The sequence below is a fragment of the Engystomops pustulosus genome, chromosome 9, assembly GCF_040894005.1.
Source record: "Engystomops pustulosus chromosome 9, aEngPut4.maternal, whole genome shotgun sequence".
NCBI classification, from domain to species: domain Eukaryota; kingdom Metazoa; phylum Chordata; class Amphibia; order Anura; family Leptodactylidae; genus Engystomops; species Engystomops pustulosus.
This window is the reverse complement of record NC_092419.1, coordinates 68,233,886-68,260,265: the sequence shown is the minus strand read 5'-3', so window position 1 is coordinate 68,260,265 and position 26,380 is coordinate 68,233,886. Positions and strand designations below refer to the sequence as shown.

The window sequence follows — 26,380 nt, the reverse complement described above, 5'->3', positions numbered from 1 at the left end:
TCCCATGCTGGTACTTGCCAAGCCTTAAGCTGCATTGCTGCTGCGATCTGACGAGAGCAGGCACATTCAGCTTAGAATGGCCGTTGACAGCAGCTGTTCAGTTTGAACCTTCTTTTACTATCTCATAGAGAAACTAACACAATTTTCAGGTTCAAAAAGGTCAACGGAACTTGGGATTCCCAGCCAGTCTCCCATGCTGGTACTTGCCAAGACTTAAGCTGCTGCGATCTGACGAGAGCAGGCACATTCAGCTTAGAATGGCCGTTGACAGCAGCTGTTCAATTTGAACCTTCTTTTACTATCTCATAGAGAAACTAACACAATTTTCAGGTTCAAAAAGGTCAACGGAACTTGGGATTCCCAGCCAGTCTCCCATGCTGGTACTTGCCAAGCCTTAAGCTGCATTGCTGCTGCCATCTGACGAGAGCAGGCACATTCAGCTTAGAATGGCCGTTGACAGCAGCTGTTCAATTTGAACCTTCTTTTACTATCTTTGACAGAGAAACTAACAATTTTCAGGTTCAAAAAGGTCAGCAGAACTTGGGATTCCCAGCCAGTCTCCCATGCTGGTACTTGCCAAGCCTTAAGCTGCATTGCTGCTGCGATCTAACGAGAGCAGGCACATTCAGCTTAGAATGGCCGTTGACAGCAGCTGCCTAATTTCTACTTTCTTTTACTATCTCATAGAGAAACTAACACAATTTTCAGGTTCAAAAAGGTCAACGAAACTTGGGATTCCCAGCCAGTCTCCCATGCTGGTACTTGCCAAGCCTTAAGCTGCATTGCTGCTGCAATCTGACGAGAGCAGGCACATTCAGCTTAGAATGGCCGTTGACAGCAGCTGTTCAGTTTGAACCTTCTTTTACTATCTCATAGAGAAACTAACACAATTTTCAGGTTCAAAAAGGTGAACGGAACTTGGGATTCCCAGCCAGTCTCCCATGCTGGTACTTGCCAAGCCTTAAGCTGCATTGATGCTGCGATCTGACGAGAGCAGGCACAATTAGCTTAGAATGGCCGTTGACAGCAGCTGTTCAGTTTGAACCTTCTTTTTCTATCTCATAGAGAAACTAACACAATTTTCAGGTTCAAAAATGTCAACGGAACTTGGGATTCCCAGCCAGTCTCCCATGCTGGTACTTGCCAAGCCTTAAGCTGCATTGCTGCTGCGATCTGACGAGAGCAGGCACATTCAGCTTAGAATGGCCGTTGACAGCAGCTGTTCAGTTTGAACCTTCTTTTACTATCTCATAGAGAAACTAACACAATTTTCAGGTTCAAAAAGGTCAACGGAACTTGGGATTCCCAGCCAGTCTCCCATGCTGGTACTTGCCAAGCCTTAAGCTGCATTGCTGCTGCGATCTGACGAGAGCAGGCACATTCAGCTTAGAATGGCCGTTGACAGCAGCTGTTCAATTTGAACCTTCTTTTACTATCTCATAGAGAAACTAACACAATTTTCAGGTTCAAAAAGGTGAACGGAACTTGGGATTCCCAGCCAGTCTCCCATGCTGGTACTTGCCAAGCCTTAAGCTGCTGCGATCTGACGAGAGCAGGCACATTCAGCTTAGAATGGCCGTTGACAGCAGCTGTTCAATTTGAACCTTCTTTTACTATCTCATAGAGAAACTAACACAATTTTCAGGTTCAAAAAGGTCAACAAAACTTGGGATTCCCAGCCAGTCTCCCATGCTGGTACTTGCCAAGCCTTAAGCTGCATTGCTGCTGCGATCTGACGAGAGCAGGCACATTCAGCTTAGAATGGCTGTTGACCGCAGCTGTTCAATTTGAACCTTCTTTTACTATCTCATAGAGAAACTAACACAATTTTCAGGTTCAAAAAGGTCAACGGTACTTGGGATTCCCAGCCAGTCTCCCATGCTGGTACTTGCCAAGCCTTAAGCTGCATTGATGCTTCGATCTGACGAGAGCAGGCACATTCAGCTTAGAATGGCCGTTGACAGCAGCTGTTCAGTTTGAACCTTCTTTTACTATCTCATAGAGAAACTAACACAATTTTCAGGTTCAAAAAGGTCAACGGAACTTGGGATTCCCAGCCAGTCTCCCATGCTGGTACTTGCCAAGCCTTAAGCTGCATTGCTGCTGCGATCTGACGAGAGCAGGCACATTCAGCTTAGAATGGCCGTTGACAGCAGCTGTTCAGTTTGAACCTTCTTTTACTATCTCATAGAGAAACTAACACAATTTTCAGGTTCAAAAAGGTCAACGGAACTTGGGATTCCCAGCCAGTCTCCCATGCTGGTACTTGCCAAGCCTTAAGCTGCATTGCTGCTGCGATCTGACGAGAGCAGGCACATTCAGCTTAGAATGGCCGTTGACAGCAGCTGTTCAATTTGAACCTTCTTTTACCATCTTTGACAGAGAAACTAACAATTTTCAGGTTCAAAAAGGTCAACGGAACTTGGGATTCCCAGCTAGTCTCCCATGCTTGTACTTGCCAAGCCTTAAGCTGCATTGCTGCTGCGATCTGACGAGAGCAGGCACATTCAGCTTAGAATGGCCGTTGACAGCAGCTGTTCAATTTGAACCTTCTTTTACTATCTCATAGAGAAACTAACACAATTTTCAGGTTCAAAAAGGTCAACGGAACTTGGGATTCCCAGCCAGTCTCCCATGCTGGTACTTGCCAAGCCTTAAGCTGCATTGCTGCTGCGATCTGACGAGAGCAGGCACATTCAGCTTAGAATGGCCGTTGACAGCAGCTGTTCAATTTGAACCTTCTTTTACTATCTCATAGGGAAACTAACACAATTTTCAGGTTCAAAAAGGTCAACAGAACTTGGGATTCCCAGCCAGTCTCCCATGCTGGTACTTGCCAAGCCTTAAGCTGCATTGCTGCTGCGATCTGACGAGAGCAGGCACATTCAGCTTAGAATGGCCGTTGACAGCAGCTGTTCAATTTGAACCTTCTTTCACTATCTCATAGAAAAACTAACACAATTTTCAGGTTCAAAAAGGTCAACAGAACTTGGGATTTCCAGCCAGTCTCCCATGCTGGTACTTGCCAAGCCTTAAGCTGCATTGCTGCTGCGATCTGACGAGAGCAGGCACATTCAGCTTAGAATGGCCGTTGACAGCAGCTGTTCAATTTGAACCTTCTTTTACTATCTCATAGAGAAACTAACACAATTTTCAGGTTCAAAAAGGTCAACGGAACTTGGGATTCCCAGCCAGTCTCCCATGCTGGTACTTGCCAAGCCTTAAGCTGCATTGCTGCTGCGATCTGACGAGAGCAGGCACATTCAGCTTAGAATGGCCGTTGACAGCTGCTGTTCAGTTTGAACCTTCTTTTACTATCTCATAGAGAAACTAACACAATTTTCAGGTTCAAAAAGGTGAACGGAACTTGGGATTCCCAGCCAGTCTCCCATGCTGGTACTTGCCAAGCCTTAAGCTGCATTGATGCTGCGATCTGACGAGAGCAGGCACATTCAGCTTAGAATGGCCGTTGACAGCAGCTGTTCAGTTTGAACCTTCTTTTTCTATCTCATAGAGAAACTAACACAATTTTCAGGTTCAAAAATGTCAACGGAACTTGGGATTCCCAGCCAGTCTCCCATGCTGGTACTTGCCAAGCCTTAAGCTGCATTGCTGCTGCGATCTGACGAGAGCAGGCACATTCAGCTTAGAATGGCCGTTGACAGCAGCTGTTCAGTTTGAACCTTCTTTTACTATCTCATAGAGAAACTAACACAATTTTCAGGTTCAAAAAGGTCAACGGAACTTGGGATTCCCAGCCAGTCTCCCATGCTGGTACTTGCCAAGACTTAAGCTGCTGCGATCTGACGAGAGCAGGCACATTCAGCTTAGAATGGCCGTTGACAGCAGCTGTTCAATTTGAACCTTCTTTTACTATCTCATAGAGAAACTAACACAATTTTCAGGTTCAAAAAGGTCAACAGAACTTGGGATTCCCAGCCAGTCTCCCATGCTGGTACTTGCCAAGCCTTAAGCTGCATTGCTGCTGTGATCTGACGAGAGCAGGCACATTCAGCTTAGATTGGCTGTTGACAGCAGCTGTTCAATTTGAACCTTCTTTTACTATCTCATAGAGAAACTAACACAATTTTCAGGTTCAAAAAGGTCAACGGAACTTGGGATTCCCAGCCAGTCTCCCATGCTGGTACTTGCCAAGCCTTAAGCTGCATTGATGCTGCGATCTGACGAGAGCAGGCACATTCAGCTTAGAATGGCCGTTGACAGCAGCTGTTCAGTTTGAACCTTCTTTTACTATCTCATAGAGAAACTAACACAATTTTCAGGTTAAAAATATCAACGGAACTTGGGATTCCCAGCCAGTCTTCCATGCTGGTACTTGCCAAGCCTTAAGCTGCTGCGATCTGACGAGAGCAGGCACATTCAGCTTAGAATGGCCGTTGACAGCAGCTGTTCAATTTGAACCTTCTTTTACTATCTCATAGAGAAACTAACACAATTTTCAGGTTCAAAAAGGTCAACAGAACTTGGGATTCCCAGCCAGTCTCCCATGCTGGTACTTGCCAAGCCTTAAGCTGCATTGCTGCTGTGATCTGACGAGAGCAGGCACATTCAGCTTAGATTGGCTGTTGACAGCAGCTGTTCAATTTGAACCTTCTTTTACTATCTCATAGAGAAACTAACACAATTTTCAGGTTCAAAAAGGTCAACGGAACTTGGGATTCCCAGCCAGTCTCCCATGCTGGTACTTGCCAAGCCTTAAGATGCATTGATGCTGCGATCTGACGAGAGCAGGCACATTCAGCTTAGAATGGCCGTTGACAGCAGCTGTTCAGTTTGAACCTTCTTTTACTATCTCATAGAGAAACTAACACAATTTTCAGGTTAAAAATATCAACGGAACTTGGGATTCCCAGCCAGTCTCCCATGCTGGTACTTGCCAAGCCTTAAGCTGCATTGATGCTGCGATCTGACGAGAGCAGGCACATTCAGCTTAGAATGGCCGTTGACAGCAGCTGTTCAATTTGAACCTTCTTTTACTATCTCATAGAGAAACTAACACAATTTTCAGGTTCAAAAAGGTCAACGGAACTTGGGATTCCCAGCCAGTCTCCCATGCTGGTACTTGCCAAGCCTTAAGCTGCATTGCTGCTGCGATCTGACGAGAGCAGGCACATTCAGCTTAGAATGGCTGTTGAAAGCAGCTGTTCAATTTGAACCTTCTTTTACTATCTCATAGAGAAACTAACACAATTTTCAGGTTCAAAAAGGTCAACGGAACTTGGGATTCCCAGCCAGTCTCCCATGCTGGTACTTGCCAAGCCTTAAGCTGCATTGCTGCTGCGATCTGACGAGAGCAGGCACATTCAGCTTAGAATGGCCGTTGACAGCAGCTGTTCAGTTTGAACCTTCTTTTACTATCTCATAGAGAAACTAACACAATTTTCAGGTTCAAAAAGGTCAACGGAACTTGGGATTCCCAGCCAGTCTCCCATGCTGGTACTTGCCAAGCCTTAAGCTGCATTGCTGCTGCGATCTGACAAGAGCACGCACATTCAGCTTAGAATGGCCGTTGACAGCAGCTGTTCAATTTGAACCTTCTTTTACTATCTCATAGAGAAACTAACACAATTTTCAGGTTCAAAAAGGTCAACGGAACTTGGGATTCCCAGCCAGTCTCCCATGCTGGTACTTGCCAAGCCTTAAGCTGCATTGCTGCTGCGATCTGACGAGAGCAGGCACATTCAGCTTAGAATGGCTGTTGACAGCAGCTGTTCAATTTGAACCTTCTTTTACTATCTCATAGAGAAACTAACACAATTTTCAGGTTCAAAAAGGTCAACGGAACTTGGGATTCCCAGCCAGTCTCCCATGCTGGTACTTGCCAAGCCTTAAGCTGCATTGCTGCTGCAATCTGACGAGAGCAGGCACATTCAGCTTAGAATGGCCGTTGACAGCAGCTGTTCAATTTGAACCTTCTTTTACTATCTCATAGAGAAACTAACACAATTTTCAGGTTTAAAAAGGTCAACAGAACTTGGGATTCCCAGCCAGTCTCCCATGCTGGTACTTGCCAAGCCTTAAGCTGCATTGCTGCTGCGATCTGACGAGAGCAGGCACATTCAGCTTAGAATGGCCGTTGACGGCAGCTGTTCAGTTTGAACCTTCTTTTACTATCTCATAGAGAAACTAACACAATTTTCAGGTTCAAAAAGGTCAACGGAACTTGGGATTCCCAGCCAGTCTCCCATGCTGGTACTTGCCAAGCCTTAAGCTGCATTGCTGCTGCGATCTGACGAGAGCAGGCACATTCAGCTTAGAATGGCCGTTGACGGCAGCTGTTCAATTTGAACCTTCTTTTACTATCTCATAGAGAAACTAACAGAATTTTCAGGTTCAAAAAGGTCAACGGAACTTGGGATTCCCAGCCAGTCTCCCATGCTGGTACTTGCCAAGCCTTAAGCTGCATTGCTGCTGCGATCTGACGAGAGCAGGCACATTCAGCTTAGAATGGCCGTTGAAAGCAGCTGTTCAATTTGAACCTTCTTTTACTATCTCATAGAGAAACTAACACAATTTTCAGGTTCAAAAAGGTCAACAGAACTTGGGATTCCCAGCCAGTCTCCCATGCTGGTACTTGCCAAGCCTTAAGCTGCATTGCTGCTGCGATCTGACGAGAGCAGGCACATTCAGCTTAGAATGGCTGTTGACAGCAGCTGTTCAATTTGAACCTTCTTTTACTATCTCATAGAGAAACTAACACAATTTTCAGGTTCAAAAAGGTCAACGGTACTTGGGATTCCAAGCCAGTCTCCCATGCTGGTACTTGCCAAGCCTTAAGCTGCATTGCTGCTGCGATCTGACGAGAGCACGCACATTCAGCTTAGAATGGCCGTTGACAGCAGCTGTTCAATTTGAACCTTCTTTTACTATCTCATAGAGAAACTAACACAATTTTCAGGTTCAAAAAGGTCAACCGAACTTGGGATTCCCAGCCAGTCTCCCATACTGGTACTTGCCAAGCCTTAAGCTGCATTGCTGCTGCCATCTGACGAGAGCACGCACATTCAGCTTAGAATGGCCGTTGACAGCAGCTGTTCAATTTGAACCTTCTTTTACTATCTCATAGAGAAACTAACACAATTTTCAGGTTCAAAAAGGTCAACAGAACTTGGGATTCCCAGCCAGTCTCCCATACTGGTACTTGCCAAGCCTTAAGCTGCATTGCTGCTGCGATCTGACGAGAGCAGGCACATTCTGCTTAGAATGGCCGTTGACAGCAGCTGTTCAATTTGAACCTTCTTTTACTATCTCATAGAAAAACTAACACAAGTTTCAGGTTCAAAAAGGTCAACAGAACTTGGGATTCCCAGACAGTCTCCCATGCTGGTACTTGCCAAGCCTTAAGCTGCATTGCTGCTGCGATCTGACGAGAGCAGGCACATTCAGCTTAGAATGGCCGTTGACAGCAGCTGTTCAATTTGAACCTTCTTTTACTATCTCATAGAGAAACTAACACAATTTTCAGGTTCAAATAGGTCAACGGAACTTGGGATTCCCAGCCAGTCTCCCATGCTGGTACTTGCCAAGCCTTAAGCTGCATTGCTGCTGCGATCTGACGAGAGCAGGCACATTCAGCTTAGAATGGCCGTTGACAGCAGCTGTTCAGTTTGAACCTTCTTTTACTATCTCATAGAGAAACTAACACAATTTTCAGGTTCAAAAAGGTCAACGGAACTTGGGATTCCCAGCCAGTCTCCCATGCTGGTACTTGCCAAGCCTTAAGCTGCTGCGATCTGACGAGAGCAGGCACATTCAGCTTAGAATGGCCGTTGACAGCAGCTGTTCAATTTGAACCTTCTTTTACTATCTCATAGAGAAACTAACACAATTTTCAGGTTCAAAAAGGTCAACAGAACTTGGGATTCCCAGCCAGTCTCCCATGCTGGTACTTGCCAAGCCTTAAGCTGCATTGCTGCTGCGATCTGATGAGAGCAGGCACATTCAGCTTAGAATGGCCGTTGACAGCAGCTGTTCAATTTGAACCTTCTTTTACTATCTCATAGAAAAACTAACACAATTTTCAGGTTCAAAAAGGTCAACAGAACTTGGGATTTCCAGCCAGTCTCCCATGCTGGTACTTGCCAAGCCTTAAGCTGCATTGCTGCTGCAATCTGACGAGAGCAGGCACATTCAGCTTAGAATGGCCGTTGACAGCAGCTGTTCAATTTGAACCTTCTTTTACCATCTTTGACAGAGAAACTAACAATTTTCAGGTTCAAAAAGGTCAACGGAACTTGAGATTCCCAGCCAGTCTCCCATGCTGGTACTTGCCAAGCCTTAAGCTGCATTGCTGCTGCGATCTGACGAGAGCAGGCACATTCAGCTTAGAATGGCCGTTGACAGCAGCTGTTCAATTTGAACCTCCTTTTACTATCTCATAGAGAAACTAACACAATTTTCAGGTTCAAAAAGGTCAACGGAACTTGGGATTCCCAGCTAGTCTCCCATGCTGGTACTTGCCAAGCCTTAAGCTGCATTGCTGCTGCGATCTGACGAGAGCAGGCACATTCAGCTTAGAATGGCCGTTGACAGCAGCTGTTCAATTTGAACCTTCTTTTACTATCTCATAGAGAAACTAACACAATTTTCAGGTTCAAAAAGGTCAACAGAACTTGGGATTCCCAGCCAGTCTCCCATGCTGGTACTTGCCAAGCCTTAAGCTGCATTGCTGCTGCGATCTGACGAGAGCAGGCACATTCAGCTTAGAATGGCCGTTGACAGCAGCTGTTCAATTTGAACCTTCTTTTACTATCTCATAGAGAAACTAACACAATTTTCAGGTTCAAAAAGGTCAACGGAACTTGGGATTCCCAGCCAGTCTCCCATGCTGGTACTTGCCAAGCCTTAAGCTGCATTGCTGCTGCCATCTGACGAGAGCAGGCACATTCAGCTTAGAATGGCCGTTGACAGCAGCTGTTCAATTTGAACCTTCTTTTACCATCTTTGACAGAGAAACTAACAATTTTCAGGTTCAAAAAGGTCAGCAGAACTTGGGATTCCCAGCCAGTCTCCCATGCTGGTACTTGCCAAGCCTTAAGCTGCATTGCTGCTGCGATCTGACGAGAGCAGGCACATTCAGCTTAGAATGGCCGTTGACAGCAGCTGCCTAATTTCTACTTTCTTTTACTATCTCATAGAGAAACTAACACAATTTTCAGGTTCAAAAAGGTCAACGAAACTTGGGATTCCCAGCCAGTCTCCCATGCTGGTACTTGCCAAGCCTTAAGCTGCATTGCTGCTGCGATCTGACGAGAGCAGGCACATTCAGCTTAGAATGGCCGTTGACAGCAGCTGTTCAGTTTGAACCTTCTTTTACTATCTCATAGAGAAACTAACACAATTTTCAGGTTCAAAAAGGTCAACGGTACTTGGGATTCCAAGCCAGTCTCCCATGCTGGTACTTGCCAAGCCTTAAGCTGCATTGCTGCTGCGATCTGACGAGAGCACGCACATTCAGCTTAGAATGGCCGTTGACAGCAGCTGTTCAATTTGAACCTTCTTTTACTATCTCATAGAGAAACTAACACAATTTTCAGGTTCAAAAAGGTCAACCGAACTTGGGATTCCCAGCCAGTCTCCCATACTGGTACTTGCCAAGCCTTAAGCTGCATTGCTGCTGCCATCTGACGAGAGCACGCACATTCAGCTTAGAATGGCCGTTGACAGCAGCTGTTCAATTTGAACCTTCTTTTACTATCTCATAGAGAAACTAACACAATTTTCAGGTTCAAAAAGGTCAACAGAACTTGGGATTCCCAGCCAGTCTCCCATACTGGTACTTGCCAAGCCTTAAGCTGCATTGCTGCTGCGATCTGACGAGAGCAGGCACATTCTGCTTAGAATGGCCGTTGACAGCAGCTGTTCAATTTGAACCTTCTTTTACTATCTCATAGAAAAACTAACACAAGTTTCAGGTTAAAAAAGGTCAACAGAACTTGGGATTCCCAGACAGTCTCCCATGCTGGTACTTGCCAAGCCTTAAGCTGCATTGCTGCTGCGATCTGACGAGAGCAGGCACATTCAGCTTAGAATGGCCGTTGACAGCAGCTGTTCAATTTGAACCTTCTTTTACTATCTCATAGAGAAACTAACACAATTTTCAGGTTCAAATAGGTCAACGGAACTTGGGATTCCCAGCCAGTCTCCCATGCTGGTACTTGCCAAGCCTTAAGCTGCATTGCTGCTGCGATCTGACGAGAGCAGGCACATTCAGCTTAGAATGGCCGTTGACAGCAGCTGTTCAGTTTGAACCTTCTTTTACTATCTCATAGAGAAACTAACACAATTTTCAGGTTCAAAAAGGTCAACGGAACTTGGGATTCCCAGCCAGTCTCCCATGCTGGTACTTGCCAAGCCTTAAGCTGCTGCGATCTGACGAGAGCAGGCACATTCAGCTTAGAATGGCCGTTGACAGCAGCTGTTCAATTTGAACCTTCTTTTACTATCTCATAGAGAAACTAACACAATTTTCAGGTTCAAAAAGGTCAACAGAACTTGGGATTCCCAGCCAGTCTCCCATGCTGGTACTTGCCAAGCCTTAAGCTGCATTGCTGCTGCGATCTGACGAGAGCAGGCACATTCAGCTTAGAATGGCCGTTGACAGCAGCTGTTCAATTTGAACCTTCTTTTACTATCTCATAGAAAAACTAACACAATTTTCAGGTTCAAAAAGGTCAACAGAACTTGGGATTTCCAGCCAGTCTCCCATGCTGGTACTTGCCAAGCCTTAAGCTGCATTGCTGCTGCAATCTGACGAGAGCAGGCACATTCAGCTTAGAATGGCCGTTGACAGCAGCTGTTCAATTTGAACCTTCTTTTACCATCTTTGACAGAGAAACTAACAATTTTCAGGTTCAAAAAGGTCAACGGAACTTGAGATTCCCAGCCAGTCTCCCATGCTGGTACTTGCCAAGCCTTAAGCTGCATTGCTGCTGCGATCTGACGAGAGCAGGCACATTCAGCTTAGAATGGCCGTTGACAGCAGCTGTTCAATTTGAACCTCCTTTTACTATCTCATAGAGAAACTAACACAATTTTCAGGTTCAAAAAGGTCAACGGAACTTGGGATTCCCAGCCAGTCTCCCATGCTGGTACTTGCCAAGCCTTAAGCTGCATTGCTGCTGCGATCTGACGAGAGCAGGCACATTCAGCTTAGAATGGCCGTTGACAGCAGCTGTTCAATTTGAACCTTCTTTTACTATCTCATAGAGAAACTAACACAATTTTCAGGTTCAAAAAGGTCAACAGAACTTGGGATTCCCAGCCAGTCTCCCATGCTGGTACTTGCCAAGCCTTAAGCTGCATTGCTGCTGCGATCTGACGAGAGCAGGCACATTCAGCTTAGAATGGCCGTTGACAGCAGCTGTTCAATTTGAACCTTCTTTTACTATCTCATAGAGAAACTAACACAATTTTCAGGTTCAAAAAGGTCAACGGAACTTGGGATTCCCAGCCAGTCTCCCATGCTGGTACTTGCCAAGCCTTAAGCTGCATTGCTGCTGCCATCTGACGAGAGCAGGCACATTCAGCTTAGAATGGCCGTTGACAGCAGCTGTTCAATTTGAACCTTCTTTTACCATCTTTGACAGAGAAACTAACAATTTTCAGGTTCAAAAAGGTCAGCAGAACTTGGGATTCCCAGCCAGTCTCCCATGCTGGTACTTGCCAAGCCTTAAGCTGCATTGCTGCTGCGATCTGACGAGAGCAGGCACATTCAGCTTAGAATGGCCGTTGACAGCAGCTGCCTAATTTCTACTTTCTTTTACTATCTCATAGAGAAACTAACACAATTTTCAGGTTCAAAAAGGTCAACGAAACTTGGGATTCCCAGCCAGTCTCCCATGCTGGTACTTGCCAAGCCTTAAGCTGCATTGCTGCTGCGATCTGACGAGAGCAGGCACATTCAGCTTAGAATGGCCGTTGACAGCAGCTGTTCAGTTTGAACCTTCTTTTACTATCTCATAGAGAAACTAACACAATTTTCAGGTTCAAAAAGGTCAACGGAACTTGGGATTCCCAGCCAGTCTCCCATGCTGGTACTTGCCAAGCCTTAAGCTGCATTGCTGCTGCGATCTGACGAGAGCAGGCACATTCAGCTTAGAATGGCCGTTGACAGCAGCTGTTCAGTTTGAACCTTCTTTTACTATCTCATAGAGAAACTAACACAATTTTCAGGTTCAAAAAGGTCAACGGAACTTGGGATTCCCAGCCAGTCTCCCATGCTGGTACTTGCCAAGCCTTAAGCTGCTGCGATCTGACGAGAGCAGGCACATTCAGCTTAGAATGGCCGTTGACAGCAGCTGTTCAATTTGAACCTTCTTTTACTATCTCATAGAGAAACTAACACAATTTTCAGGTTTAAAAAGGTCAACAGAACTTGGGATTCCCAGCCAGACTCCCATGCTGGTACTTGCCAAGCCTTAAGCTGCATTGCTGCTGCGATCTGACGAGAGCAGGCACATTCAGCTTAGATTGGCTGTTGACAGCAGCTGTTCAATTTGAACCTTCTTTTACTATCTCATAGAGAAACTAACACAATTTTCAGGTTCAAAAAGGTCAACGGAACTTGGGATTCCCAGCCAGTCTCCCATGCTGGTACTTGCCAAGCCTTAAGCTGCATTGCTGCTGCAATCTGACGAGAGCAGGCACATTCAGCTTAGAATGGCCGTTGACAGCAGCTGTTCAATTTGAACCTTCTTTTACTATCTCATAGAGAAACTAACACAATTTTCAGGTTCAAAAAGGTCAACGGAACTTGGGATTCCCAGCCAGTCTCCCATGCTGGTACTTGCCAAGCCTTAAGCTGCATTGCTGCTGCCATCTGACGAGAGCAGGCACATTCAGCTTAGAATGGCTGTTGACAGCAGCTGTTCAATTTGAACCTTCTTTTACCATCTTTGACAGAGAAACTAACAATTTTCAGGTTCAAAAAGGTCAGCAGAACTTGGGATTCCCAGCCAGTCTCCCATGCTGGTACTTGCCAAGCCTTAAGCTGCATTGCTGCTGCGATCTAACGAGAGCAGGCACATTCAGCTTAGAATGGCCGTTGACAGCAGCTGCCTAATTTCTACTTTCTTTTACTATCTAATAGAGAAACTAACACAATTTTCAGGTTCAAAAAGGTCAACGAAACTTGGGATTCCCAGCCAGTCTCCCATGCTGGTACTTGCCAAGCCTTAAGCTGCATTGCTGCTGCGATCTGACGAGAGCAGGCACATTCAGCTTAGAATGGCCGTTGACAGCAGCTGTTCAGTTTGAACCTTCTTTTACTATCTCATAGAGAAACTAACACAATTTTCAGGTTCAAAAAGGTCAACGGAACTTGGGATTCCCAGCCAGTCTCCCATGCTGGTACTTGCCAAGCCTTAAGCTGCTGCGATCTGACGAGAGCAGGCACATTCAGCTTAGAATGGCCGTTGACAGCAGCTGTTCAATTTGAACCTTCTTTTACTATCTCATAGAGAAACTAACACAATTTTCAGGTTCAAAAAGGTCAACAGAACTTGGGATTCCCAGCCAGTCTCCCATGCTGGTACTTGCCAAGCCTTAAGCTGCATTGCTGCTGCGATCTGACAAGAGCAGGCACATTCAGCTTAGAATGGCCGTTGACAGCAGCTGTTCAATTTGAACCTTCTTTTACTATCTCATAGAGAAACTAACACAATTTTCAGGTTTAAAAAGGTCAACAGAACTTGGGATTCCCAGCCAGTCTCCCATGCTGGTACTTGCCAAGCCTTAAGCTGCATTGCTGCTGCGATCTGACGAGAGCAGGCACATTCAGCTTAGATTGGCTGTTGACAGCAGCTGTTCAATTTGAACCTTCTTTTACTATCTCATAGAGAAACTAACACAATTTTCAGGTTCAAAAAGGTCAACGGAACTTGGGATTCCCAGCCAGTCTCCCATGCTGGTACTTGCCAAGCCTTAAGCTGCATTGCTGCTGCAATCTGACGAGAGCAGGCACATTCAGCTTAGAATGGCCGTTGACAGCAGCTGTTCAATTTGAACCTTCTTTTACTATCTCATAGAGAAACTAACACAATTTTCAGGTTCAAAAAGGTCAACGGAACTTGGGATTCCCAGCCAGTCTCCCATGCTGGTACTTGCCAAGCCTTAAGCTGCATTGCTGCTGCCATCTGACGAGAGCAGGCACATTCAGCTTAGAATGGCTGTTGACAGCAGCTGTTCAATTTGAACCTTCTTTTACCATCTTTGACAGAGAAACTAACAATTTTCAGGTTCAAAAAGGTCAGCAGAACTTGGGATTCCCAGCCAGTCTCCCATGCTGGTACTTGCCAAGCCTTAAGCTGCATTGCTGCTGCGATCTAACGAGAGCAGGCACATTCAGCTTAGAATGGCCGTTGACAGCAGCTGCCTAATTTCTACTTTCTTTTACTATCTAATAGAGAAACTAACACAATTTTCAGGTTCAAAAAGGTCAACAAAACTTGGGATTCCCAGCCAGTCTCCCATGCTGGTACTTGCCAAGCCTTAAGCTGCATTGCTGCTGCGATCTGACGAGAGCAGGCACATTCAGCTTAGAATGGCCGTTGACAGCAGCTGTTCAGTTTGAACCTTCTTTTACTATCTCATAGAGAAACTAACACAATTTTCAGGTTCAAAAAGGTCAACGGAACTTGGGATTCCCAGCCAGTCTCCCATGCTGGTACTTGCCAAGCCTTAAGCTGCTGCGATCTGACGAGAGCAGGCACATTCAGCTTAGAATGGCCGTTGACAGCAGCTGTTCAATTTGAACCTTCTTTTACTATCTCATAGAGAAACTAACACAATTTTCAGGTTCAAAAAGGTCAACAGAACTTGGGATTCCCAGCCAGTCTCCCATGCTGGTACTTGCCAAGCCTTAAGCTGCATTGCTGCTGCGATCTGACAAGAGCAGGCACATTCAGCTTAGAATGGCCGTTGACAGCAGCTGTTCAATTTGAACCTTCTTTTACTATCTCATAGAGAAACTAACACAATTTTCAGGTTCAAAAAGGTCAACGGAACTTGGGATTCCCAGCCAGTCTCCCATGCTGGTACTTGCCAAGCCTTAAGCTGCATTGCTGCTGCGATCTGACGAGAGCAGGCACATTCAGCTTAGAATGGCCGTTGACAGCAGCTGTTCAATTTGAACCTTCTTTTACTATCTCATAGAGAAACTAACACAATTTTCAGGTTCAAAAAGGTCAACGGAACTTGGGATTCCCAGCCAGTCTCCCATGCTGGTACTTGCCAAGCCTTAAGCTGCATTGCTGCTGCCATCTGACGAGAGCAGGCACATTCAGCTTAGAATGGCCGTTGACAGCAGCTGTTCAATTTGAACCTTCTTTTACCATCTTTGACAGAGAAACTAACAATTTTCAGGTTCAAAAAGGTCAACAGAACTTGGGATTCCCAGCCAGTCTCCCATGCTGGTACTTGCCAAGCCTTAAGCTGCATTGCTGCTGCGATCTGACGAGAGCAGGCACATTCAGCTTAGAATGGCCGTTGACAGCAGCTGTTCAGTTTGAACCTTCTTTTACTATCTCATAGAGAAACTAACACAATTTTCAGGTTCAAAAAGGTCAACGGAACTTGGAATTCGCAGCCAGTCTCCCATGCTGGTACTTGCCAAGCCTTAAGCCGCATCGCTGCTGTGATCCGACAAGAGCACGCACATTCAGCTTAGAATGGCCATTGACAGCAGCTGTTCAATTTGAACCTTCTTTTACTATCTCATAGAGAAACTAACACAATTTTCAGGTTCAAAAAGGTCAACAGAACTTGGGATTCCCAGCCAGTCTCCCATGCTGGTACTTGCCAAGCCTTAAGCTGCATTGCTGCTGCAATCTGACGAGAGCAGGCACATTCAGCTTAGAATGGCCGTTGACAGCAGCTGTTCAATTTGAACCTTCTTTTACTATCTCATAGAGAAACTAACACAATTTTCAGGTTCAAAAAGGTCAACAGAACTTGGGATTCCCAGCCAGTCTCCCATGCTGGTACTTGCCAAGCCTTAAGCTGCATTGCTGCTGCGATCTGACGAGAGCAGGCACATTCAGCTTAGAATGGCTGTTGACAGCAGCTGTTCAATTTGAACCTTCTTTTACTATCTCATAGAGAAACTAACACAATTTTCAGGTTCAAAAAGGTCAACGGAACTTGGGATTCCCAGCCAGTCTCCCATGCTGGTACTTGCCAAGCCTTAAGTTGCATTGCTGCTGCGATCTGACGAGAGCAGGCACATTCAGCTTAGAATGGCCGTTGACAGCAGCTGTTCAATTTGAACCTTCTTTTACCATCTTTGACAGAGAAACTAACAATTTTCAGGTTCAAAAAGGTCTACGGAACTTGGGATTCCCAGCCAGTCTCCCATGCTGGTACTTGCCAAGCCTTAAGCTGCATTGCTGCTGCGATCTGACGAGAGCAGGCACATTCAGCTTAGAATGGCCGTTGACAGCAGCTGTTCAATTTGAACCTTCTTTTACTATCTCATAGAGAAACTAACACAATTTTCAGGTTCAAAAAGGTCAACGGAACTTGGGATTCCCAGCCAGTCTCCCATGCTGGTACTTGCCAAGCCTTAAGCTGCATTGCTGCTGCGATCTGACGAGAGCATGCACATTCAGCTTAGAATGGCTGTTGACAGCAGCTGTTCAATTTGAACCTTCTTTTACTATCTCATAGAGAAACTAACACAATTTTCAGGTTCAAAAAGGTCAACGGAACTTGGGATTCCCAGCCAGTCTCCCATGCTGGTACTTACCAAGCCTTAAGCTGCATTGATGCTGCGATCTGACGAGAGCAGGCACATTCAGCTTAGAATGGCCGTTGACAGCAGCTGTTCAGTTTGAACCTTCTTTTACTATCTCATAGAGAAACTAACACAATTTTCAGGTTCAAAAAGGTCAACGGAACTTGGGATTCCCAGGCAGTCTCCCATGCTGGTACTTGCCAAGCCTTAAGCTGCATTGCTGCTGCGATCTGACGAGAGCAGGCACATTCAGCTTAGAATGGCCGTTGACAGCAGCTGTTCAGTTTGAACCTTCTTTTACTATCTCATAGAGAAACTAACACAATTTTCAGGTTCAAAAAGGTCAACGGAACTTGGGATTCCCAGCCAGTCTCCCATGCTGGTACTTGCCAAGCCTTAAGCTGCTGCGATCTGACGAGAGCAGGCACATTCAGCTTAGAATGGCCGTTGACAGCAGCTGTTCAATTTGAACCTTCTTTTACTATCTCATAGAGAAACTAACACAATTTTTAGGTTCAAAAAGGTCAACAGAACTTGGGATTCCCAGCCAGTCTCCCATGCTGGTACTTGCCAAGCCTTAAGCTGCATTGCTGCTGCGATCTGACGAGAGCAGGCACATTCAGCTTAGATTGGCTGTTGACAGCAGCTGTTCAATTTGAACCTTCTTTTACTATCTCATAGAGAAACTAACACAATTTTCAGGTTCAAAAAGGTCAACGGAACTTGGGATTCCCAGCCAGTCTCCCATGCTGGTACTTGCCAAGCCTTAAGCTGCATTGCTGCCGCAATCTGACGAGAGCAGGCACATTCAGCTTAGAATGGCCGTTGACAGCAGCTGTTCAATTTGAACCTTCTTTTACTATCTCATAGAGAAACTAACACAATTTTCAGGTTCAAAAAGGTCAACGGAACTTGGGATTCCCAGCCAGTCTCCCATGCTGGTACTTGCCAAGCCTTAAGCTGCATTGCTGCTGCGATCTGACGAGAGCAGGCACATTCAGCTTAGAATGGCCGTTGACAGCAGCTGTTCAGTTTGAACCTTCTTTTACTATCTCATAGAGAAACTAACACAATTTTCAGGTTCAAAAAGGTCAACGGAACTTGGAATTCGCAGCCAGTCTCCCATGCTGGTACTTGCCAAGGCTTAAGCCGCATCGCTGCTGTGATCCGACAAGAGCACGCACATTCAGCTTAGAATGGCCGTTGACAGCAGCTGTTCAATTTGAACCTTCTTTTACTATCTCATAGAGAAACTAACACAATTTTCAGGTTCAAAAAGGTCAACAGAACTTGGGATTCCCAGCCAGTCTCCCATGCTGGTACTTGCCAAGCCTTAAGCTGCATTGCTGCTGCGATCTGACGAGAGCAGGCACATTCAGCTTAGAATGGCCGTTGACAGCAGCTGTTCAATTTGAACCTTCTTTTACTATCTCATAGAGAAACTGACACAATTTTCAGGTTCAAAAAGGTCAACAGAACTTGGGATTCCCAGCCAGTCTCCCATGCTGGTACTTGCCAAGCCTTAAGCTGCATTGCTGCTGCGATCTGACGAGAGCAGGCACATTCAGCTTAGAATGGCTGTTGACAGCAGCTGTTCAGTTTGAACCTTCTTTTACTATCTCATAGAGAAACTAACACAATTTTCAGGTTCAAAAAGGTCAACAGAACTTGGGATTCCCAGCCAGTCTCCCATGCTGGTACTTGCCAAGCCTTAAGCTGCATTGCTGCTGCGATCTGACGAGAGCAGGCACATTCAGCTTAGAATGGCCGTTGACGGCAGCTGTTCAGTTTGAACCTTCTTTTACTATCTCATAGAGAAACTAACACAATTTTCAGGTTCAAAAAGGTCAACGGAACTTGGGATTCCCAGCCAGTCTCCCATGCTGGTACTTGCCAAGCCTTAAGCTGCATTGCTGCTGCGATCTGACGAGAGCAGGCACATTCAGCTTAGAATGGCCGTTGACAGCAGCTGTTCAATTTGAACCTTCTTTTACTATCTCATAGAGAAACTAACAGAATTTTCAGGTTCAAAAAGGTCAACGGAACTTGGGATTCCCAGCCAGTCTCCCATGCTGGTACTTGCCAAGCCTTAAGCTGCATTGCTGCTGCGATCTGACGAGAGCAGGCACATTCAGCTTAGAATGGCCGTTGAAAGCAGCTGTTCAATTTGAACCTTCTTTTACTATCTCATAGAGAAACTAACACAATTTTCAGGTTCAAAAAGGTCAACAGAACTTGGGATTCCCAGCCAGTCTCCCATGCTGGTACTTGCCAAGCCTTAAGCTGCATTGCTGCTGCGATCTGACGAGAGCAGGCACATTCAGCTTAGAATGGCTGTTGACAGCAGCTGTTCAATTTGAACCTTCTTTTACTATCTCATAGAGAAACTAACACAATTTTCAGGTTCAAAAAGGTCAACGGAACTTGGGATTCCCAGCCAGTCTCCCATGCTGGTACTTGCCAAGCCTTAAGCTGCATTGCTGCTGCCATCTGACGAGAGCAGGCACATTCAGCTTAGAATGGCCGTTGACAGCAGCTGTTCAATTTGAACCTTCTTTTACCATCTTTGACAGAGAAACTAACAATTTTCAGGTTCAAAAAGGTCAACAGAACTTGGGATTCCCAGCCAGTCTCCCATGCTGGTACTTGCCAAGCCTTAAGCTGCATTGCTGCTGCGATCTGACGAGAGCAGGCACATTCAGCTTAGAATGGCCGTTGACAGCAGCTGTTCAATTTGAACCTTCTTTTACTATCTCATAGAGAAACTAACACAATTTTCAGGTTCAAAAAGGTCAACAGAACTTGGGATTCCCAGCCAGTATCCCATGCTGGTACTTGCCAAGCCTTAAGCTGCATTGCTGCTGCGATCTGACGAGAGCATGCACATTCAGCTTAGAATGGCTGTTGACAGCAGCTGTTCAATTTGAACCTTCTTTTACTATCTCATAGAGAAACTAACACAATTTTCAGGTTCAAAAAGGTCAACGGAACTTGGGATTCCCAGCCAGTCTCCCATGCTGGTACTTGCCAAGCCTTAAGCTGCATTGATGCTGCGATCTGACGAGAGCAGGCACATTCAGCTTAGAATGGCCGTTGACAGCAGCTGTTCAGTTTGAACCTTCTTTTACTATCTCATAGAGAAACTAACACAATTTTCAGGTTCAAAAAGGTCAACGGAACTTGGGATTCCCAGGCAGTCTCCCATGCTGGTACTTGCCAAGCCTTAAGCTGCATTGCTGCTGCGATCTGACGAGAGCAGGCACATTCAGCTTAGAATGGCCGTTGACAGCAGCTGTTCAGTTTGAACCTTCTTTTACTATCTCATAGAGAAACTAACACAATTTTCAGGTTCAAAAAGGTCAACGGAACTTGGGATTCCCAGCCAGTCTCCCATGCTGGTACTTGCCAAGCCTTAAGCTGCTGCGATCTGACGAGAGCAGGCACATTCAGCTTAGAATGGCCGTTGACAGCAGCTGTTCAATTTGAACCTTCTTTTACTATCTCATAGAGAAACTAACACAATTTTCAGGTTCAAAAAGGTCAACAGAACTTGGGATTCCCAGCCAGTCTCCCATGCTGGTACTTGCCAAGCCTTAAGCTGCATTGCTGCTGCGATCTGACGAGAGCAGGCACATTCAGCTTAGATTGGCTGTTGACAGCAGCTGTTCAATTTGAACCTTCTTTTACTATCTCATAGAGAAACTAACACAATTTTCAGGTTCAAAAAGGTCAACGGAACTTGGGATTCCCAGCCAGTCTCCCATGCTGGTACTTGCCAAGCCTTAAGCTGCATTGCTGCTGCGATCTGACGAGAGCAGGCACATTCAGCTTAGAATGGCCGTTGACAGCAGCTGTTCAGTTTGAACCTTCTTTTACTATCTCATAGAGAAACTAACACAATTTTCAGGTTCAAAAAGGTCAACGGAACTTGGAATTCGCAGCCAGTCTCCCATGCTGGTACTTGCCAAGGCTTAAGCCGCATCGCTGCTGTGATCCGACAAGAGCACGCACATTCAGCTTAGAATGGCCGTTGACAGCAGCTGTTCAATTTGAACCTTCTTTTACTATCTCATAGAGAAACTAACACAATTTTCAGGTTCAAAAAGGTCAACAGAACTTGGGATTCCCAGCCAGTCTCCCATGCTGGTACTTGCCAAGCCTTAAGCTGCATTGCTGCTGCGATCTGACGAGAGCAGGCACATTCAGCTTAGAATGGCCGTTGACAGCAGCTGTTCAATTTGAACCTTCTTTTACTATCTCATAGAGAAACTAACACAATTTTCAGGTTCAAAAAGGTCAACAGAACTTGGGATTCCCAGCCAGTCTCCCATGCTGGTACTTGCCAAGCCTTAAGCTGCATTGCTGCTGCGATCTGACGAGAGCAGGCACATTCAGCTTAGAATGGCCGTTGACGGCAGCTGTTCAGTTTGAACCTTCTTTTACTATCTCATAGAGAAACTAACACAATTTTCAGGTTCAAAAAGGTCAACGGAACTTGGGATTCCCAGCCAGTCTCCCATGCTGGTACTTGCCAAGCCTTAAGCTGCATTGCTGCTGCGATCTGACGAGAGCAGGCACATTCAGCTTAGAATGGCCGTTGACAGCAGCTGTTCAATTTGAACCTTCTTTTACTATCTCATAGAGAAACTAACAGAATTTTCAGGTTCAAAAAGGTCAACGGAACTTGGGATTCCCAGCCAGTCTCCCATGCTGGTACTTGCCAAGCCTTAAGCTGCATTGCTGCTGCGATCTGACGAGAGCAGGCACATTCAGCTTAGAATGGCCGTTGACAGCAGCTGTTCAATTTGAACCTTCTTTTACTATCTCATAGAGAAACTAACACAATTTTCAGGTTCAAAAAGGTCAACGGAACTTGGGATTCCCAGCCAGTCTCCCATGCTGGTACTTGCCAAGCCTTAAGCTGCATTGCTGCTGCAATCTGACGAGAGCAGGCACATTCAGCTTAGAATGGCCGTTGACAGCAGCTGTTCAATTTGAACCTTCTTTTACTATCTCATAGAGAAACTAACACAATTTTCAGGTTCAAAAAGGTCAACGGAACTTGGGATTTGCAGCCAGTCTCCCATGCTGGTACTTGCCAAGCCTTAAGCCGCATCGCTGCTGTGATCCGACAAGAGCACGCACATTCAGCTTAGAATGGCCGTTGACAGCAGCTGTTCAATTTGAACCTTCTTTTACTATCTCATAGAGAAACTAACACAATTTTCAGGTTCAAAAAGGTCAACGGAACTTGGGATTCCCAGCCAGTCTCCCATGCTGGTACTTGCCAAGCCTTAAGCTGCATTGCTGCTGCGATCTGACGAGAGCAGGCACATTCAGCTTAGAATGGCCGTTGACAGCAGCTGTTCAGTTTGAACCTTCTTTTACTATCTCATAGAGAAACTAACACAATTTTCAGGTTCAAAAAGGTCAACGGAACTTGGAATTCGCAGCCAGTCTCCCATGCTGGTACTTGCCAAGCCTTAAGCCGCATCGCTGCTGTGATCCGACAAGAGCACGCACATTCAGCTTAGAATGGCCGTTGACAGCAGCTGTTCAATTTGAACCTTCTTTTACTATCTCATAGAGAAACTAACACAATTTTCAGGTTCAAAAAGGTCAACGGAACTTGGGATTCCCAGCCAGTCTCCCATGCTGGTACTTGCCAAGCCTTAAGCTGCATTGCTGCTGCGATCTGACGAGAGCAGGCACATTCAGCTTAGAATGGCTGTTGACAGCAGCTGTTCAATTTGAACCTTCTTTTACTATCTCATAGAGAAACTAACACAATTTTCAGGTTCAAAAAGGTCAACGGAACTTGGGATTCCCAGCCAGTCTCCCATGCTGGTACTTGCCAAGCCTTAAGCTGCATTGCTGCTGCGATCTGACAAGAGCAGGCACATTCAGCTTAGAATGGCCGTTGACATCAGCTGTTCAATTTGAACCTTCTTTTACCATCTTTGACAGAGAAACTAACAATTTTCAGGTTCAAAAAGGTCTACGGAACTTGGGATTCCCAGCCAGTCTCCCATGCTGGTACTTGCCAAGCCTTAAACTGCATTGCTGCTGCGATCTGACGAGAGCAGGCACATTCAGCTTAGAATGGCCGTTGACAGCAGCTGTTCAATTTGAACCTTCTTTTACTATCTCATAGAGAAACTAACACAATTTTCAGGTTCAAAAAGGTCAACAGAACTTGGGATTCCCAGCTAGTCTCCCATGCTGGTACTTGCCAAGCCTTAAGCTGCATTGCTGCTGCGATCTGACGAGAGCAGGCACATTCAGCTTAGAATGGCCGTTGACAGCAGCTGTTCAATTTGAACCTTCTTTTACTATCTCATAGAGAAACTAACACAATTTTCAGGTTCAAAAAGGTCAACGGAACTTGGGATTCCCAGCCAGTCTCCCATGCTGGTACTTGCCAAGCCTTAAGCTGCATTGCTGCTGCGATCTGACGAGAGCAGGCACATTCAGCTTAGAATGGCCGTTGACAGCAGCTGTTCAATTTGAACCTTCTTTTACTATCTCATAGAGAAACTAACACAATTTTCAGGTTCAAAAAGGTCAACGGAACTTGGGATTACCAGCCAGTCTCCCATGCTGGTACTTGCCAAGCCTTAAGCTGCATTGCTGCTGCCATCTGACGAGAGCAGGCACATTCAGCTTAGAATGGCCGTTGACAGCAGCTGTTCAATTTGAACCTTCTTTTACCATCTTTGACAGAGAAACTAACAATTTTCAGGTTCAAAAAGGTCAACAGAACTTGGGATTCCCAGCCAGTCTCCCATGCTGGTACTTGCCAAGCCTTAAGCTGCATTGCTGCTGCGATCTGACGAGAGCAGGCACATTCAGCTTAGAATGGCCGTTGACAGCAGCTGTTCAATTTGAACCTTCTTTTACTATCTCATAGAGAAACTAACACAATTTTCAGGTTCAAAAAGGTCAACAGAACTTGGGATTCCCAGCCAGTATCCCATGCTGGTACTTGCCAAGCCTTAAGCTGCATTGCTGCTGCGATCTGACGAGAGCATGCACATTCAGCTTAGAATGGCTGTTGACAGCAGCTGTTCAATTTGAACCTTCTTTTACTATCTCATAGAGAAACTAACACAATTTTCAGGTTCAAAAAGGTCAACGGAACTTGGGATTCCCAGCCAGTCTCCCATGCTGGTACTTGCCAAGCCTTAAGCTGCATTGCTGCTGCGATCTGACGAGAGCAGGCACATTCAGCTTAGAATGGCCGTTGACAGCAGCTGTTCAGTTTGAACCTTCTTTTACTATCTCATAGAGAAACTAACACAATTTTCAGGTTCAAAAAGGTCAACGGAACTTGGGATTCCCAGGCAGTCTCCCATGCTGGTACTTGCCAAGCCTTAAGCTGCATTGCTGCTGCGATCTGACGAGAGCAGGCACATTCAGCTTAGAATGGCCGTTGACAGCAGCTGTTCAATTTGAACCTTCTTTTACTATCTCATAGAGAAACTAACACAATTTTCAGGTTCAAAAAGGTCAACGGAACTTGGGATTCCCAGCCAGTCTCCCATGCTGGTACTTGCCAAGCCTTAAGCTGTATTGCTGCTGCAATCTGACGAGAGCAGGCACATTGAGCTTAGAATGGCCGTTGACAGCAGCTGTTCAATTTGAACCTTCTTTTACTATCTCATAGAGAAACTAACACAATTTTCAGGTTCAAAAAGGTCAACGGAACTTGGGATTCCCAGCCAGTCTCCCATGCTGGTACTTGCCAAGCCTTAAGCTGCTGCGATCTGACAAGAGCACGCACATTCAGCTTAGAATGGCCGTTGACAGCAGCTGTTCAATTTGAACCTTCTTTTACTATCTCATAGAGAAACTAACACAATTTTCAGGTTCAAAAAGGTCAACGGAACTTGGGATTCCCAGCCAGTCTCCCATGCTGGTACTTGCCAAGCCTTAAGCTGCTGCGATCTGACAAGAGCAGGCACATTCAGCTTAGAATGGCCGTTGACAGCAGCTGTTCAATTTGAACCTTCTTTTACTATCTCATAGAGAAACTAACACAATTTTCAGGTTCAAAAAGGTCAACAGAACTTGGGATTCCCAGCCAGTCTCCCATGCTGGTACTTGCCAAGCCTTAAGCTGCTGCGATCTGACAAGAGCACGCACATTCAGCTTAGAATGGCCGTTGACAGCAGCTGTTCAATTTGAACCTTCTTTTACTATCTCATAGAGAAACTAACACAATTTTCAGGTTCAAAAAGGTCAACAGAACTTGGGATTCCCAGCCAGTCTCCCATGCTGGTACTTGCCAAGCCTTAAGCTGCTGCGATCTGACAAGAGCAGGCACATTCAGCTTAGAATGGCCGTTGACAGCAGCTGTTCAATTTGAACCTTCTTTTACCATCTTTGACAGAGAAACTAACAATTTTCAGGTTCAAAAAGGTCAACAGAACTTGGGATTCCCAGCCAGTCTCCCATGCTGGTACTTGCCAAGCCTTAAGCTGCTGCGATCTGACAAGAGCACGCACATTCAGCTTAGAATGGCCGTTGACAGCAGCTGTTCAATTGGAACCTTCTTTTACTAAATTATAGAGAAACTAACACAATTTTCAGGTTCAAAAAGGTCAACAGAACTTGGGATTCCCAGCCAGTCTCCCATGCTGGTACTTGCCAAGCCTTAAGCTGCATTGCTGCTGCGATCTGACGAGAGCAGGCACATTCAGCTTAGAATGGCCGTTGACAGCAGCTGTTCAATTTGAACCTTCTTTTACTATCTTATAGAGAAACTAACACAATTTTCAGGTTCAAAAAGGTCAACAGAACTTGGGATTCCCAGCCAGTCTCCCATGCTGGTACTTGCCAAGCCTTAAGCTGCATTGCTGCTGCGATCTGACGAGAGCAGGCACATTCAGCTTAGAATGGCCGTTGACGGCAGCTGTTCAGTTTGAACCTTCTTTTACTATCTCATAGAGAAACTAACAGAATTTTCAGGTTCAAAAAGGTCAACGGAACTTGGGATTCCCAGCCAGTCTCCCATGCTGGTACTTGCCAAGCCTTAAGCTGCATTGCTGCTGCGATCTGACGAGAGCAGGCACATTCAGCTTAGAATGGCCGTTGACAGCAGCTGTTCAATTTGAACCTTCTTTTACTATCTCATAGAGAAACTAACAGAATTTTCAGGTTCAAAAAGGTCAACGGAACTTGGGATTCCCAGCCAGTCTCCCATGCTGGTACTTGCCAAGCCTTAAGCTGCATTGCTGCTGCGATCTGACGAGAGCAGGCACATTCAGCTTAGAATGGCCGTTGACAGCAGCTGTTCAATTTGAACCTTCTTTTACTATCTCATAGAGAAACTAACACAATTTTCAGGTTCAAAAAGGTCAACGGAACTTGGGATTCCCAGCCAGTCTCCCATGCTGGTACTTGCCAAGCCTTAAGCTGCATTGCTGCTGCAATCTGACGAGAGCAGGCACATTCAGCTTAGAATGGCCGTTGACAGCAGCTGTTCAATTTGAACCTTCTTTTACTATCTCATAGAGAAACTAACACAATTTTCAGGTTCAAAAAGGTCAACGGAACTTGGGATTTGCAGCCAGTCTCCCATGCTGGTACTTGCCAAGCCTTAAGCCGCATCGCTGCTGTGATCCG

The 26,380-nt window shown here is 45.6% G+C and overlaps 5 pseudogenes; all 5 read right to left on the bottom strand.

The window, feature by feature from the left end:
* Positions 1-6,362: 6,362 nt before the first annotated feature.
* Positions 6,363-6,480, bottom strand: LOC140098686 (5S ribosomal RNA; annotated as a pseudogene).
* A 10,426-nt stretch (positions 6,481-16,906) lies between these two features.
* On the bottom strand, positions 16,907-17,024 carry LOC140096564 (5S ribosomal RNA; annotated as a pseudogene).
* Positions 17,025-18,788: 1,764 nt separating this feature from the next.
* Positions 18,789-18,906, bottom strand: LOC140098685 (5S ribosomal RNA; annotated as a pseudogene).
* Positions 18,907-19,922: 1,016 nt separating this feature from the next.
* LOC140096562 (5S ribosomal RNA) lies at positions 19,923-20,040 on the bottom strand (annotated as a pseudogene).
* Positions 20,041-24,072: 4,032 nt separating this feature from the next.
* On the bottom strand, positions 24,073-24,190 carry LOC140096561 (5S ribosomal RNA; annotated as a pseudogene).
* Between the last annotated feature and the right edge of the window lie 2,190 nt (positions 24,191-26,380).